We start from the raw sequence: 15,172 nt of genomic DNA, 5'->3' as shown, positions 1-15,172 counted from the left end.
CAAAGAAGCACAGTGGGATTTGGGGGATGATGAAAATATTCTAAAATATGATTTGTGATAATGGATGTATAACTCTAAAATAAAATAAAAAGCTTAAGGCACCAATGGTTAATGGAATCCAACCTTCTACCCAATGTCAAGGAATCCCCTACAGAGTAGCCTTGACTTAATCTAGGTCAAGGAAGGACAAAAGGGATAAATAATAAATATAATACACATACACACTTTTCCCACCTACATGCATATACAATCATGTATCCCTTAATGATAAGGATATATTTTGAGAAATAAATCATTAGGTAATTTCATCATTGTGCAAATATCAGAAGACAGTACAGTCACACAAATCTAGATGGTACAGGCCAGGAACTCAGCATGGCTTCTTGATGCAAGCAAGAGTCATAGTAAACACAATAAATATGAGGGGGCAGGGTGCGGGGGGTGCTGTGGCTCAGTGGTAGAGCACTTGCCTAGCATGTGTGAGGCAGGGGTTCAATATCTGGCACCACATAAAAATAAAAACAAATAAAATAAAGGTATTATTTCCATCTACAACTAAAAGAAAATATATATAAAAGAATAAACATGAGGCTGCTGCCAATGTAACAGCATACTGTTTTACAGCAACCTTCTTTTTTTAATGATGCATATACTAAAATGATGATTAAAAACATAGTATGCTACAGATATATAAGCCAGTAAAAATCATTTGTTATTATCATGTATTCTGTACTACATATAATTTTATGCCCTATATTTTTGTACGACAGGCAGCACAGTTTAGTTTACACAAAACATATGTAAACATTAGGAGTTTTTCAGCTACATTATAATCTTATGGGACAACCATTATATATGTGGTCCATAGACAAAAACATCATTAATTTAGCATGATTCTGTGGGTGGGTGTGTGCATGCACGCACGCATACACACACACACACACACACATGCAAATAGAAGGATAAACCATAGGCTTTTTGTTTTTGTTGGGAAAGGAAGACAGAACAAAGTAAAATGAATATGGACAAAATATACAGCTTGAGTTAAACCTATTTTTGCAGTTTTTACTTTCAAGCCATGTTTTATGTAATTTTTTAAATTTTTTTTTAGTTATAGTTGAACAAAATACCTTTATTTATTTATTTTTATGTGCTTGCTATGCAAGCACTCTGCCACTGAGCCACAACTCCAGCCCATGTTTTATGTATTTATGCATCTCAACTATTAAAGAAAATCTAAAAATCAAAAACAATGAAATAAGCCACTAATTTTATATCAAATATGAAGGTATAAAATAAACATCCAGAGATAAATTATTTCAAATAACTTTACAACAGATAACAATGATTCAATCATTGGATCCTCATTTTTCTTGTTTTCACTAATCACATTGTTAGTGGTAAACAGTAATTATAAACATTCTGGTGTCATTGTGGGATAAAGTAGTATTGTGGAATAAAGTAAATGTTAATGTCCTTGAGAATCCGAATTTTATTTAAGAGAAGTAAGAAAGATTTAAGACAGAAAAGGTTAAGTAAAAAAAAATCCTGTAGTCTTTTAAAATGAATTTCAACTGTATTTATCAGTATGAACTCATAATTCATTTTTTCATCTTAAATGAACATTATTTCCTAGCACTACCTATTTTAAAAAGCTTAGAAACAAGCAGGGGATGGTGGTGCACACCTGAACCTAGTGGCTGCAGAGGCTGAGGCAGAAGGATTGAGAGTTCAAAGCTAGTCTCAGCCTTAACAAGGCCCTAAGCAATTCACTGAGACCCTGTCTCTAAATAAAAATCAAAAAAGAGCTGGGGATGTGGCTCAGTGGTTAGGTTCCCCTGGGTTCAATCCCCATACCACCACCACCACCACCCCAAAAAAAAAAAAAAAAAATTCCAAAAAAATAATTCCAAAAAACCTTAGACCATACTTGTGAATCCACTTTCCTATTTTATGATGTAGTCAGGCTCATGATATTGGGGCTTCACGTACCAAGAATTCAAGATATGTTCACCTTGCTATGCAAGAAATCAAATAAACTACAAAAAAAAAAATCAGGACTCAGAAGTATACTTGAAGAGGTTCTAACTGGCCAAAGATGAGAAAAAACTGAGCATGCATACCTGCAATGGAATTAAGCATATCTAATATATTCAAATTAAGAATTCATTTTTAAAAAAATCAATTTCGGGATGCTAGTAAACCAGATTATTGGGTTAAAAACTAGTAAACAAAAAGAAATAAGTATCTGTCCTGATTTATTTATATGAACAATATCACAAAATAACCAAATTATAGATGAGAAGTTTCTCCTCATAAGAATAATCCATCTAATAAATTAAGAATGATGGAATTTAATTTGCCTAAGGAAAAAAAAGAATGATAGAATTTAAATATTATCATCTTGTTATCATTTGTTCCTTATGATTTTCAAATGATACACATTAAGCGGTAGATAAGAATTACCCTCTTCTTGCTTTAACTGCACCACTTCTTTTCAAAATCTTGTCAATCAAAACCTCCCCTAAACTATCAAGCACCTAAGCCACTTTGTCCCTTCATCCCAGATGAAAATAGGACATTTGTCCAATGTCCTATTTATACAATTGCTTCTACAAATAAAATACATTATCCCAGTGTCCTATTTATAGAGGAATCTGTATTTTCATTCCCTTTTTAAAAATATTTTTCTTCAGTTGTAGATGGTCACAATGACTTTATTTATTTTACTTTTATGTGATGCTGAGGATTGAACCCAGTGCCTCAAGCATGCTAGGCGAGCACTCTACTACTGAACCACAACTCCAGCCCCGCATTTTCATTCTTAATGATAATAAAGGATATATAAGCTTTCTAAGATTAGGATTTACACTCTATCTTAATGTTCCGTGTCAATTTTATTGAAATATTCCCAGAACTGAAAACTTGGAATTTAATGAATTATAGGCCTTGTATTCATCTAGAGGTCTTAGGAGAATAACCATACCTAGTACTGAGAGTTGAAAATAGGCAAGAAAACAAACAAATCACTGACAACCACCAGTGAGTTCTAAGGACTTCCATTACCTAGCCTCATATAATCTACTGGATTTCCCAACCGATCCCCAATACAAATATTTAAAAATTGTAATCTACCATGAAGATGCCTATAGGTGGACTCTACTCAGTGGTGGAGCACTTAGCATGGTTTGATTCCCAGAACCCCACACACATACACACCCCACACACAAAAATTAAAATAAAAAGTCCAGAAAAACTTTTTTAATGCATTCATCTAACCACCCAAGCCTCTAAAGCTTCCCAAAGGGTTCTCTTTTATAATGCCCAATGAAAGCAGCTCCAGTGATGTGAGGAACAAAGACAAAGATTCAAGAACTTCTTTTTTTTTTTAATATTTATTTTTCAGTTTTCGGCGGACATAACATCTTTGTATGTGGTGTGGAGGATCGAACCCGGGCCGCACGCATGCCAGGCGAGTGCGCTACCGCTTAAGCCACATCCCCAGCCCCAGGAACTTCTTAACTGGGATCACTATTAACCAGATACCTATTATATTTTTCTAAGGAACCCCTTAGCTTAAATTAAGAAATACAAATCCTGCTACTATTTTAAATCTTTTGGAACATTCTAAATACTTCTTCCAATTATCAATTATACTGCCTCTTTTTATAGCTTCAATTAAATAACTGGGTTTTATAACCCAAAAAAAAAAAGAAAACATTGTAAATTCTATAAAAATGCATCTCATTCTAGAAAATCAAATGGATGGGCAATTTGAAAAATATTACTAAATGGCAGACTCTACTATAAAAACTAGGAAATGATTGAAAAAGGGTTTATTTTAGCTTAAAGATAATGTTCCATATACTTCCAACAACAAAAAAAGTTGCTCAAAATACTTTCAGCCTTATAGTTTATGACAAACTACTACTGTTTTCTTACGGCACTGTCTTTGATTTCTTAAACGGCAATATTTCATCTAATTTACCTTCCTTTACTAAGCCAAGTAGTTTCTTTTAATTAAATGAATTTGGTATTTACGTGTCCTGTTAAAACAAATGATGTAATATTGACCTAAAATGACTTAAATATACCCTTCCCCCGCCCCTTTGCAGTGCTGGGGATTAAACCCAGGGCCTTGAGCATACTAAATGTTCTATCACTGAGCTACTCCGCTGGATTTAAATAATTTGAAAAACAGATTAAGATCTAACACAAATGCATACATGTAATCTCAAAAGACTTAGGAGACTAAGGCAAAAAGATTGCAAGCTCAAGGCCACCTTGGACAACTTAGTAAGACGGTGTCTAAAAATAAAAAGAGCTAGGGATATAGCTCAGTAGTAGAGCCCCATGGGTTTAATCCCCAGTACTGGGGGGGGGGATTTTTTTTAATTAATCTTTATTTATTTGTTTTTATGTGGTGATAAGAATCAAACCCAGGGCCTCGCCCATGCTAAGGCAAGCACTTTAACCACTGAGCTATAACCCCAGTCCAGAAAAAAAAACACTTTTGTTTTTTAATGTAAGAAAAAAAACACTGTAAAGCCTCGGAAAGCAGCTTTAACTGTGTCATCAAAAAACATTTGTGCCACACTTCAAAATTATACTACAGGGGTATAGTAACAAAAACTGCATGATACTGGCATAAAAAAAAAAAGACACATAGATCAATAGTACAAAACAGAAGAGAGACAAACCCACACAGTAGTCATATAATCCTTGACAAAAGTGCCAAAATAACAGTGGAGAAAAGACAAATCTTTTAAACAAATGCTGCTGGGAAAACTCATTACCCATATGTAGAAGAATGAGACTAGACTCTCATGTCTCACTCTGTGCAAAAATCAACTCAAAATGAATCAAAGACAGAAATTAGACCAGAAACTATGCAATTCCTAAAAGAAAACACAAGGCCAACGCTTGAAAATACAGGCACAGGCAATGATTTTCAACAGGATCCCTAAGGTTCAGGAAATAATGCCAAGAGTTAATAAATTGGATGGCATCAAGTTAAAAGGCTTCCACACAGTAAAGGAAACATGTAGGAATGTAAAGAGAGAACCTACAGAATAAGAGAAAAATCTTTGCTAGCTGCTCTTCTGAGGCTTAATAGCTAGAATTTATTAAACTGATAAGAACAGATACTACACATGATCTTAGCCAAAAGGCCAAGAAGCGATAATAGCCAGAATTTATAAAGAAGCGATAATAGCTAGAAATTATAAAGAATTTATATAAAAAACTTAACACCAAAAAAAATAAAATAAATGGGCAAATGAACTGAACTGACACATCTCAAAAGAAATACAAATGGACAATGATTACATGAAAAAATATTCAACATCATTAGCAATTAGGGAAGTATACATCAAACCTACATTGAGATTTCATCTCAGAATGACAGTCTTCAAGAATACAAACAATAATAAATGCTGGAGAGGATGTGGAAAAAAAGGAACATTTTCTACACTGTTAGTAGGATGTAAATTAATACAATCACCATGGAAATCAGTATGGAGATGCCTCAAAAGACTAGGAATGGAATCACCATATGACCTAGCTTTACTACTCCTTGGTATTTATCCTAAACAATTAAATTTAGGGCTGGGGTTGTGGCTCAGTGGTAGAGCCCTTGCCTAGCATGTGTGAGGCACTGAGTTCAATTCTCAGCACCACATATAAAACAAGTAAATAAAGGCCCATCAATAACTAATAAGAATATTTAAAAAAAATAATTAAAGATATCATACTATAGTGATACATGAATATCCATATTTACAGTAGCACAATTCACAACAGCCAAACTATAGAACTCGGCTAGATGTCCATCAATAGATGAATGAATACAGAAAATGTGGTGTATATATGTACAATGGAGTTTTACTCTGCCATAAAGAAAAATGAAACTATAGCATTTGTAGCAAAATGGATGAAACTTGAGAACATTTAGTTAAGTGAAATAAACCAAACTTAGAGGCTTAAGGGTCATGTTTTCTCTCATGTATGGAGGCTAGAGAAGAAAAAGAAAAGAAATGGAGGGGAATCTCATGAAAATCAAAGGGAGATCAGTAGAGGAAAGGGTTCAGGGGGAAGGAAGAGAAAGGAAAATCACTAAGGAATCATATATGTACATGTTATAGAGGTATAACTTGATATTGGCCAAGTTATACCTCTATAACATGTACATATATGAATATGTAACAAGAAATCCCACTATTATGTACTATAACTATAATGTACAATTATAATGTACATTATAGTTATAGTACATAATATAATATAGTACATAATATAATTAATGTACAAATTTAAAAAAAAAAACAATTTTGTGGGCTGGCAATGTAGCTCAGTGGTAGAGTAGTTGCCTAGCAAGTGTGAGGCCCTGGGTTTTATCACCAGCAAAGGGGGGGGGGGGGTGTTTCCCCTAAGTTTTCTCAATCAACACACTCTTGGGTTTTTGGTTGGTTGGTTTTGTTTGTTTTTGGCATGGGGGAATTGAATCCCTGAACTCTGGGGCATTTAACCACTGGGTCACATTCCCAACTCTTTTTTATTTTGAGACAGGGTCTCTCAAGGCCCAAGCTGCTGAAGCTGCCTTTGAACTTCAGATCCTCTGGAACCGCTGGCATTACAGGCATGCACCACTGCATCCAGTTCAACATGCTCTAATATAAGTTTCTCCTTATATTAATCAGATTTAACACAAATCACTCAAATCAATGCTCTATTAATTAATATGCCACAGCTAGCATCTACATTGGCTAGTATACACCCTCATTACTGCCCCTAGCACGAATCAAGATTAACAAAACAGCACAAATTTTAGAGATCACATCAAAATAAACTATAATGAGGAATCAAAACAGTTTTCTCCTATCTGTATACAAAGGATAGGCACTCTTTAACTTAACATGAAGAATGGCCAACTCTTCTAACTACATAGCTGATTCCAATTTTGAACAAAGAAATAGATAATTCACTCACTTCAATACAACACTGAGGATGTAGCTTGGTGGTAGAATGCTTACCTAGCGTGTACAGGCCCTAAATTCAATTCTCAGCGTCTCACACACACACACACACACACACACAAAGAAAACTATATTATAAATTGTATGTTGACATGCATACTACCAAATAAATTATGTTCTAACCACTTGTGAATTTAGATTTTTTTTCTCCATTCTAACAGTGGAATGAGTATTTAACTCCAAGAATATTCTAACCTCAATATTGAGAGAAATTTAATTTATGAGAGTACAAAGAGGGGCAAAAGAAAAAATAAAAACTAACATGGCTAAAATGACTAGCAAATTTGTTAATGCATAAACATAGGATCTGGTAATAGCAAAGACCATAAAATTTAACCTACTACAGCAAACATTATAACAGGTTAAAATGTGACATGAACAACAAAAAGACTAGGGAACTGAAACCTCATTTTAAAGTTTAAATGCGGAAAAGAAATTATCACAATGAGAACAATTTCAGTAAAAGGAAAACTGGATATACTCTGTATTTACCATGATGCCCTCTCCAGAGTTCTTCTCTTGGTCATGCTTCTATTACAGCAAGGACTGCCTTAATCAATAAGCTCAAATAAAAGTAGTAGTTTTATATAAACATACATGTTTAGAGGACATGTGAGGATCAGTGAAAATTAACAAAAACTCACATAAAGAACATCCTGAAATGCTACTATCAGAAAGCAAAAAATGAAAAAGGTAATGGTAATGATTTCAATTATCTATCAGTGGCAGAGCACTCAGTAACATATGTGAGGCACTGGGTTCAATCCTTAGCACCACATAAAAATAAATAATACTTTTTAAAATGTAGCATTCTGATTTCACTGAGGAGAGCAACATGAAACAGAAGAGATGATACATTTCTACATAACAATATGCTTTTCATCATAACCAAAATTCTTTCAAACAAACTGACCTACACCAAAAATCATCAGAAAATAAAAGTTATAAGAAAAACTCATATTAAAGGATATGTTCTTAAAGAGAGAAGGATGGGAAAGGGGGAGTGACAAAAACACTGCTTACTAAAATGAAATAAAATTGGTCCAATTTTTAAAAAATCATTATATTAGTTCTTTCCTCTCAGTTTGTTTGAAAGCAGTTCACACTTTTATAGTACTTGTCACATTAGTTGTTCACTAGGTCTCACTCAAGGCCAGAAATTTATCTCTCATGTCTCTATGCATATAACAGATGTATAATGAATGAATCATAAAAGATTAGATTTGGGAGTGACCTTGGAAATCTCTTGTTCTTTGGCATCATTCTAACCAGCTAGTTGCTGGCAATGAAGCCGAGTCTACTAATTCTTAACCTGGTATTCATTTATCTGGCACCACCCTATTTCTATTTTTTTTTTTTTTTGAGAGAGAGAGAGAGAGATTTTTAATATTTATTTTTAGTTCTCGGCGGACACAACATCTTTATTTGTATGTGGTGCTGAGGATCGAACCCAGGCTACACGCATACCAAGTGAGCACGCTACCACTTGAGCCACATCTCCAGCCCAATATTTCTGCTATTTTCAATCTGTAGCATCCACTGAGACAATTTTAGCTTCTTTCTACATATCAAGAAGAATGATCACTGAAAATGAACCATAGTCAGAATCAATAATTAACCAAGATACTAAACCTTTTTTGGGAAAGAAGAAACAGAAAGCAGGTACTAAAAATGATGGACAGTAACTAGGGCAAGCATGGTAAAGGAAGGGGAGGATCGATTCTCAAGAACTAGTCTGTGCCACATGTGGTGCATGCTGGGAAATCTCAGGTACTGGGAGGCCCTATTTTAAGAAAAAAATAAATAAATAAAAGTAGGAGAGGGAAGACTATACTCTTTCAATGATGTTGAAAGTCTCAGACACAACCTAAATAATAATCCTTTCATAATCCAATCCACTGATCTAAATATCCCCATTCTCTACCACTTTCAAATGAAGAGTTAATTGTTCACGCTATCTTCATTTAATAAAACATTTCTCCTTTCTCCATCACTTATGTAGATGATTCCTGAGGCCCAACTATATGCCAAGCTCTATGCTAGAATCCACCACTCTATCATTTAAGACACTTTCTGACCATTTTTATATCTCTGAATTACAATGCCAAAATTAAACATGTAGAATACATTTTCAAATAGTAGAATCACAGGGGCTGGGGATATGGCTCAGTTGGGAGAGTGCTTGCCTCGCATGCACAAGGCCCTGGGTTCAATCCCCAGTACAACCAAAAAAAAAAAAAAAAAGTAGAATCACAAGGAAATGGTCTCTGGATTCGGCTAAGAACAAAAATGACTACACTATAAAAAGATCACATGTATCACACAGCAAATGGGCAAAAATGAATTAACTGGGTCTGGGGTTGTAGCTCTGTGGTAGAACACTTGCCTTGCATGCTTGAGGCACCGGGTTCAATCCCCAGCACCACATAAAAATAAATAAATAGGTAAAATAAAGATATTGTGTCCATCTACAACTAAAAAAAACTTTCATTAGGTAAAATTCGTGGTCATGGTACCACTATAAAGAATAATAAACTGGGAGCTGGGGTTGTGGCTCAGCCGTAGAGCACTCACCTAGCGCATGCGGGGCCCTGGGTTCAATCCCCAGCACCAGATAAAAAATAAATAAATAAAACAAAGATATTAAAAAAAAAAAAAAACTTAACACTGTTTTTACTTTAGTAGTATGTAAAAAAAAAAAAAAAACAGCAAGTTCAAATAAACTGTTAAAAAGTAACTGTTAGTTCTCTAACAAATATTCAAGCAGCTATGCCCAGAAAAGCATTGGCTCCTTGAAGTATCCATAATCAAGCCAGGCAGTGGTTTATGCCTATAATCTCAGCTACTCAAGAATACTTGAGAAGAAGAATTTCGAATTCAAGGCTAGCATGGGCAATATAGCAAGACCCTGTCTAAGTAAATGAATATCTTTAATCACTTGAATTTCACAGAACTGTAACCTATTCTCTTTAAATCAGCCAGCACAAAACAATTTAGTATGCCAGAAAAATGTGCATTTTAACTATAAACAAGGAAGGAAAATACGACAAACATGCATATTCCACTAAAAATAGTAACAGAGGAGTTGGGGTTAATTAATGCTCAGTGGTAGAGTACTCGCCTAGCATGTGTGAGGCACTGGGTTCGATTTTTAGCACTACAAATAAATAAATAAAATAAAGTCCATAAACAACTAAAAAAATAAAGCTCACTAAATCATGTTAAATAATTAGGTACTACTACACTAAGAAACCAGTGACAGCTATATGCCAATTTTAAAGCGGATTGAGGGTAAAGAAAAAGAACAAACAATACATTAAAATATGAATGCTACTCAAGCCAAACTGTTTATTTAACATCTGATGTTAAACCTCAGAGTTTCCTTAATTTGGTAATTCTTTGGTTAACCTAAAACTCTGACAAATAACTTCTGGTATTCAAGGTGACAAATCAGTTATTATATAAGGCGAGCTTCAACAGTCAATTATCATTATGAATTAAAATAAACCAAACACTCACCACCACTCTTATTAAATGGTTCATGTGTAACTACTCAGACCCATAACATATTCATAAACGAGTCAAGCCTCACTACATATTCCTGTAAAAATTAAAATAGAATACTAGACATCATTTAGAATGCCAGACATCATCTATCTTAATAACCAAGCAAGGGAGATTTTTATAGTGTTTGTGGTTACAGAGTGCTTTCCTAATATTCCATTATTTTCATATTTTCAATGACAATCACTCATAAAATTATCACCAATAAGATAATATAGGTTGGCCAATTAATTACAATTAAATTGATTCACAGCTAAACCAAACAATCAACAAATCAATATAAATCTAGATCCTAATTTCCCAAATTGGTATTCCATGGACCTGGAGATCTGCTTTCTTACCGTCTTGGAAAGTTATCCCAAAATACATTTCTTGGTGGCTAAATACTATAGCCACCAAGAAACTTGTCTAAGACAGCATGGCTTAAAATTACTAGTATATGATCTTTTTAAAAAAAGTATGCCTCACACAAGCAGTACTCCAAATCAGCACTACCATCATCCATCATCTAAGTAATCCACTCCAGACCTGACTCTCAAATATTTGAGAATGCTACCCAGGAATGTGTATTTTCAGAAAATTTTCCAAATTCTGATATATAAACAGGTTAGGAACCACTAATGATAGTTTAACCTTTTTTACCTTGAAGGTATCTCTCAGAGTAACAAGACCTCATGAGTATTCTTTCTAATCATTTTTATCATGTAAGGAAGAAAACACAAAAGATTTTAAGTAAAAACCTGTTTAATCAGTATGTATAAAAATGTACTATAAAAAAGAATAAAAATGTACTAATAAAGTTCATTTTAATAATACAAGGCTAAATTTTTACTTCCACTAACACCTTGTTTTATCTCTTCAGTCACATTTTTTTTAAATGCATTTTGGTGATACAGCTATTTAAAACATTTATAACTCAGGGGTTGGGATTGTGGCTCAGTGGCAAAGCACTTGCCTCATGTGTGAGGCACTGGGTTCAATCTTCAGCATCACATAAAAATACATAAATAAATAATAAAGGTATTGTCTCCATCTACAACTAAAAAAAATTTTTTTTAAATCTATAACTCAGGAATGTTTAAAAAAAAAGACTAGCCAGGTGTGGTGGCTCACACCTGTAATCCCAGCAATCTAGGAAACTGAGGCAGGAGTGTCACTAGTTCAAAGCTAGTCTCCACAATTTAGCAAGGCCTTCAGCAACTCAGTGAGACCCTGTCTCAAAAAATTAAAAAGGCTGAACATGGGTTCAGTGGCACACGTCTATAATCCCAGCAGCTTGGGAAGCTAAGGCAGGAGGATCACCAAGTTCAAAGCCAGTCTCAGCAACTTAGTTTAAGCAACTCAATGAGACCCTGTCTCTAAATAAAATTCAAAAACGGGCTGGGAATGTAGCTCAGTGGTAAAGCACCCCTAAGTTCAATCACCAGTACCAAAAGAAAAAAAAGGGGGGGAGGGGGCAAAACAATATATTATGCAGAGGCAAAACACTCATATGAGCTATTATATGGAATTCCAATATTTTTCACTAATAATTTTTGTTAACTATTTTTGTATTTTGTTACTAAGTAATGAGCTTAATAATGGCTTCAGATGAATATCTGCAAACACTTCCAATAATGCAATTATAAATGGTTGTATTCTCTAAAATTAAAGTTTACAGAGTAGCACTGTATTTTGTAAGTTGGCTTTTTAAAATATTACCAACATCTTGTTAAGATACAGGATTGGGGCTAGGGTTGTGACTCAGCAGTACAGCACTCACCTAGCATGTGTGGGGCCCTAGGTTCAATCCTCAGCATTACATAAAAATAAATAAAATAAAATAAAGGTATTATGTCCAACTACAACTAAAAAATAAATATTAAAAAAAACTTACTTAAAAAAAGATACAGTTCAGCACAAACAACTTATAGGAAAGGATAATAATAAGTCAAATATTTATATCATATATGTTTTATGCTCATTACCTAGTATTCCAATATCAATTTAATTTCCTTACTGGTTTTTATCTCTAATCAGTAATACATTGGATTATATGAAAACTTGTAACAATATTACTAAAAGTTAACAAAATACATGACTAAACAATTATAGGCTATGGGGGCAGACAGAAGGTTTCAGATGAATTAAGTGGTACCACCAGTTATTACAGGACTGCTTGCTATTTGTCCTAGTGCTCATTTGACATCTCTTCAAATTTTATCTCATCTACAACTCATTTTGAAGGAAGAAAAATAAATTACTTTATATTGCCTTTTTTATCTTCTAATAATACAAATCTTTTATTACAGGAACACTGTGGAATGCCTTCTTAAGCCCAATTCACTGCAGAGAAAACTTAAATGGTAAGCTCCAAAAATCTGTTCATAACTCCATCAAAATGTTTTTTAAAATACTGCCCAATGTTCTAAACTCAAAACTTGAAAATTCTGAGATGAAAACAAAACACTACAAGATCTTTCAATGATCCCATAGCTCTATGGTTCTTAAAGTTCTTTAGTTGTTACAACACACCGTCCAGTAGAACTTTATGCATGATAAAAATATATCCCAATGATAGCCAGTAGCCACATGTGACTACTCAGTACTGAAAGTGTAGCTAAATACAAATAAAAACCTAAATTAAAATTTTTAGTTTTTATGAAATAAAGTCTATATGGCTAACAGCTCTGTGAGATAGCATAGGTATAGAATGTTACCTTATCCTGCTTCCCAACACTGATGGATACAGACAGATTTCCCTGCCTAAACAGTTTCAACACCAGATAAAATAATGATCTGTAAACATTTAGCAACAAGCAGCACAGACAGTGATCCTTGAGGGGGGTGACAAAAAAAAGGGAGCCCTGAAACTGTCACAGCTTACTGACTGGAGACAAGTTTCAGGTCAAAGCACAGAGAATCCAGACAAAATGTGGGGGTCTCCTTGAGCTGAGAGTCCAGACATCTGGAAGTCTCAGGACACAGTACCACAGATTAGAGAGCTATACAGAAAAAGATTCAGAGATTTGCAAATGGTTCCTCAATTCTCCAGCAGAATTTTTATTAGCATACACATATGAAGTAACTACCAGAAATTTCCCAGAAAGGAGCAAAAGAACAATCTCCATAACTCAGTAGCAGAATAATTCCTGTTTCCACCACTCAGAGTGAAAAATCATGTTATCACAAGGTTTTTGCCTCAATAGTGCAAGAAAATTACTCCCTAGACTAAAGGCTGCTCAGGTCCTAGGGCTGGAGATGTGGCTCAGCCATAGAGCGCTCGTCTAGCATATCCTCAACATCAGATAAAAATAAATAAAAGTATTGTATCCAACTACAATATATATGTGTGTGTGTATTAAAAAAAAAAAAATCAAGCCAGGTTCAATGGCACATATTTATAATCCCAGATACTAGGGAGGCCAAAGCAGGAGGAGCATAAGCTTCAGGCCAGCATGCATAACTTGTTAAAAACCTGCTTCAAAAAAAAAATTTTTTTTTTTTTAGTTAAGAAGGGTTGGAAATTGAGTTTAGTGGTACAGAGTGCCACCAGGTCCAATTCCCAACACTGTAAAATATAAATTTTAAGAGTCTCTAAATAACTTAATCTCATCCCAAAACAAAGCTTCAAGAATATACAAGAAAGAATTTTTACCAACAAAACAATATCTGATATTCAATCAAAATTAGACATCCAAAGAAAGACAACATAATCCATAACCAGCAAAAAAAAAACAAAATCAAACCCAGAAATGCAACAGATGACAGAATTAGCAGGCAAGAAAATCACAACTATATTCTATGTGTTCAAAAATGTTTTATACACCTAACAATAACTTCAAAATACATGAAGCAAAAGCTGATAAAACTCTGAAGAGAAGCTAACAAAACCAAAACTATGCTTAGATTTCAATAGCACTTTCAACAACTGACAAAACTAAGATAATGGATCTGACCAATCAAACTGTTGCAACTGACCAGAAACACTGTGCACCAACAACTATTCTCTGACAAACTAATCCTTCTCTAGGTAAGGTTTCAAAACATAATCCAAGTTCTTAATATTAGAATCCTATGGCTCTAAATAGTGTCCAGAGCACAAGAAAAGACGTTTATAAATACTCCATTGGTTAGAATTAAAAGCCAAATTCTTTACAGGGGGAATCCAGTAAAGGAGAATTAAAAAAAGTAACAAAAACTAGATATGTATGACCAAGGGCAAACTAGAGAACTCACTCCTAAAACTCATAGGGGAAAAAACTCAACTCTAGCCAATAATGCTATAACCATGAGAAAATGTCACCCACTGATGCAAGACCTGACAATTTTCCAGAAGGCACCCCAAATCTGGATTTTTATGTGAATTCTAGATTTTGAAACAATGACCATTAATTAACTTGGTAAACTTTTAATCAATCTTTAAAGGTTACTGAAGGGGCTGGGGCTATAGCTCAGTGGTAAAGTATTTGCCTAGCATGTGTAAGGCACTGGGTTTGATCTTTGGCACCACATAAAAATAAATAAGTAAAAAAATAAAGGTCCATCTACAACTAAAAACATATTTAAAAAAAAAAAAAAAGTGGGCTGGGGTC

At 34.2% G+C, this 15,172-nt stretch overlaps 1 protein-coding gene and 1 pseudogene across 3 annotated transcripts in view; both read right to left on the bottom strand.

Annotated features, from left to right (window-relative positions):
* Positions 1-15,172, bottom strand: part of Msl2 (MSL complex subunit 2) — a 33,369-nt gene that overhangs the window by 7,744 nt on the left and 10,453 nt on the right. The gene's annotated exons all lie outside the window — the stretch shown is intronic.
* LOC124084624 (U2 spliceosomal RNA) lies at positions 5,014-5,183 on the bottom strand (annotated as a pseudogene).

Source organism: Marmota monax, unplaced genomic scaffold, assembly GCF_021218885.2.
Source record: "Marmota monax isolate L192 unplaced genomic scaffold, Marmota_monax_Labrador192_F-V1.1 WCK01_AAM20220418_F8-fsc00022, whole genome shotgun sequence".
In the NCBI taxonomy this organism is placed as follows: Eukaryota; Metazoa; Chordata; class Mammalia; order Rodentia; family Sciuridae; genus Marmota; species Marmota monax.
The sequence above is the reverse complement of the archived record's forward strand: the minus strand, read 5'-3'. Positions and strand labels throughout refer to the sequence as shown.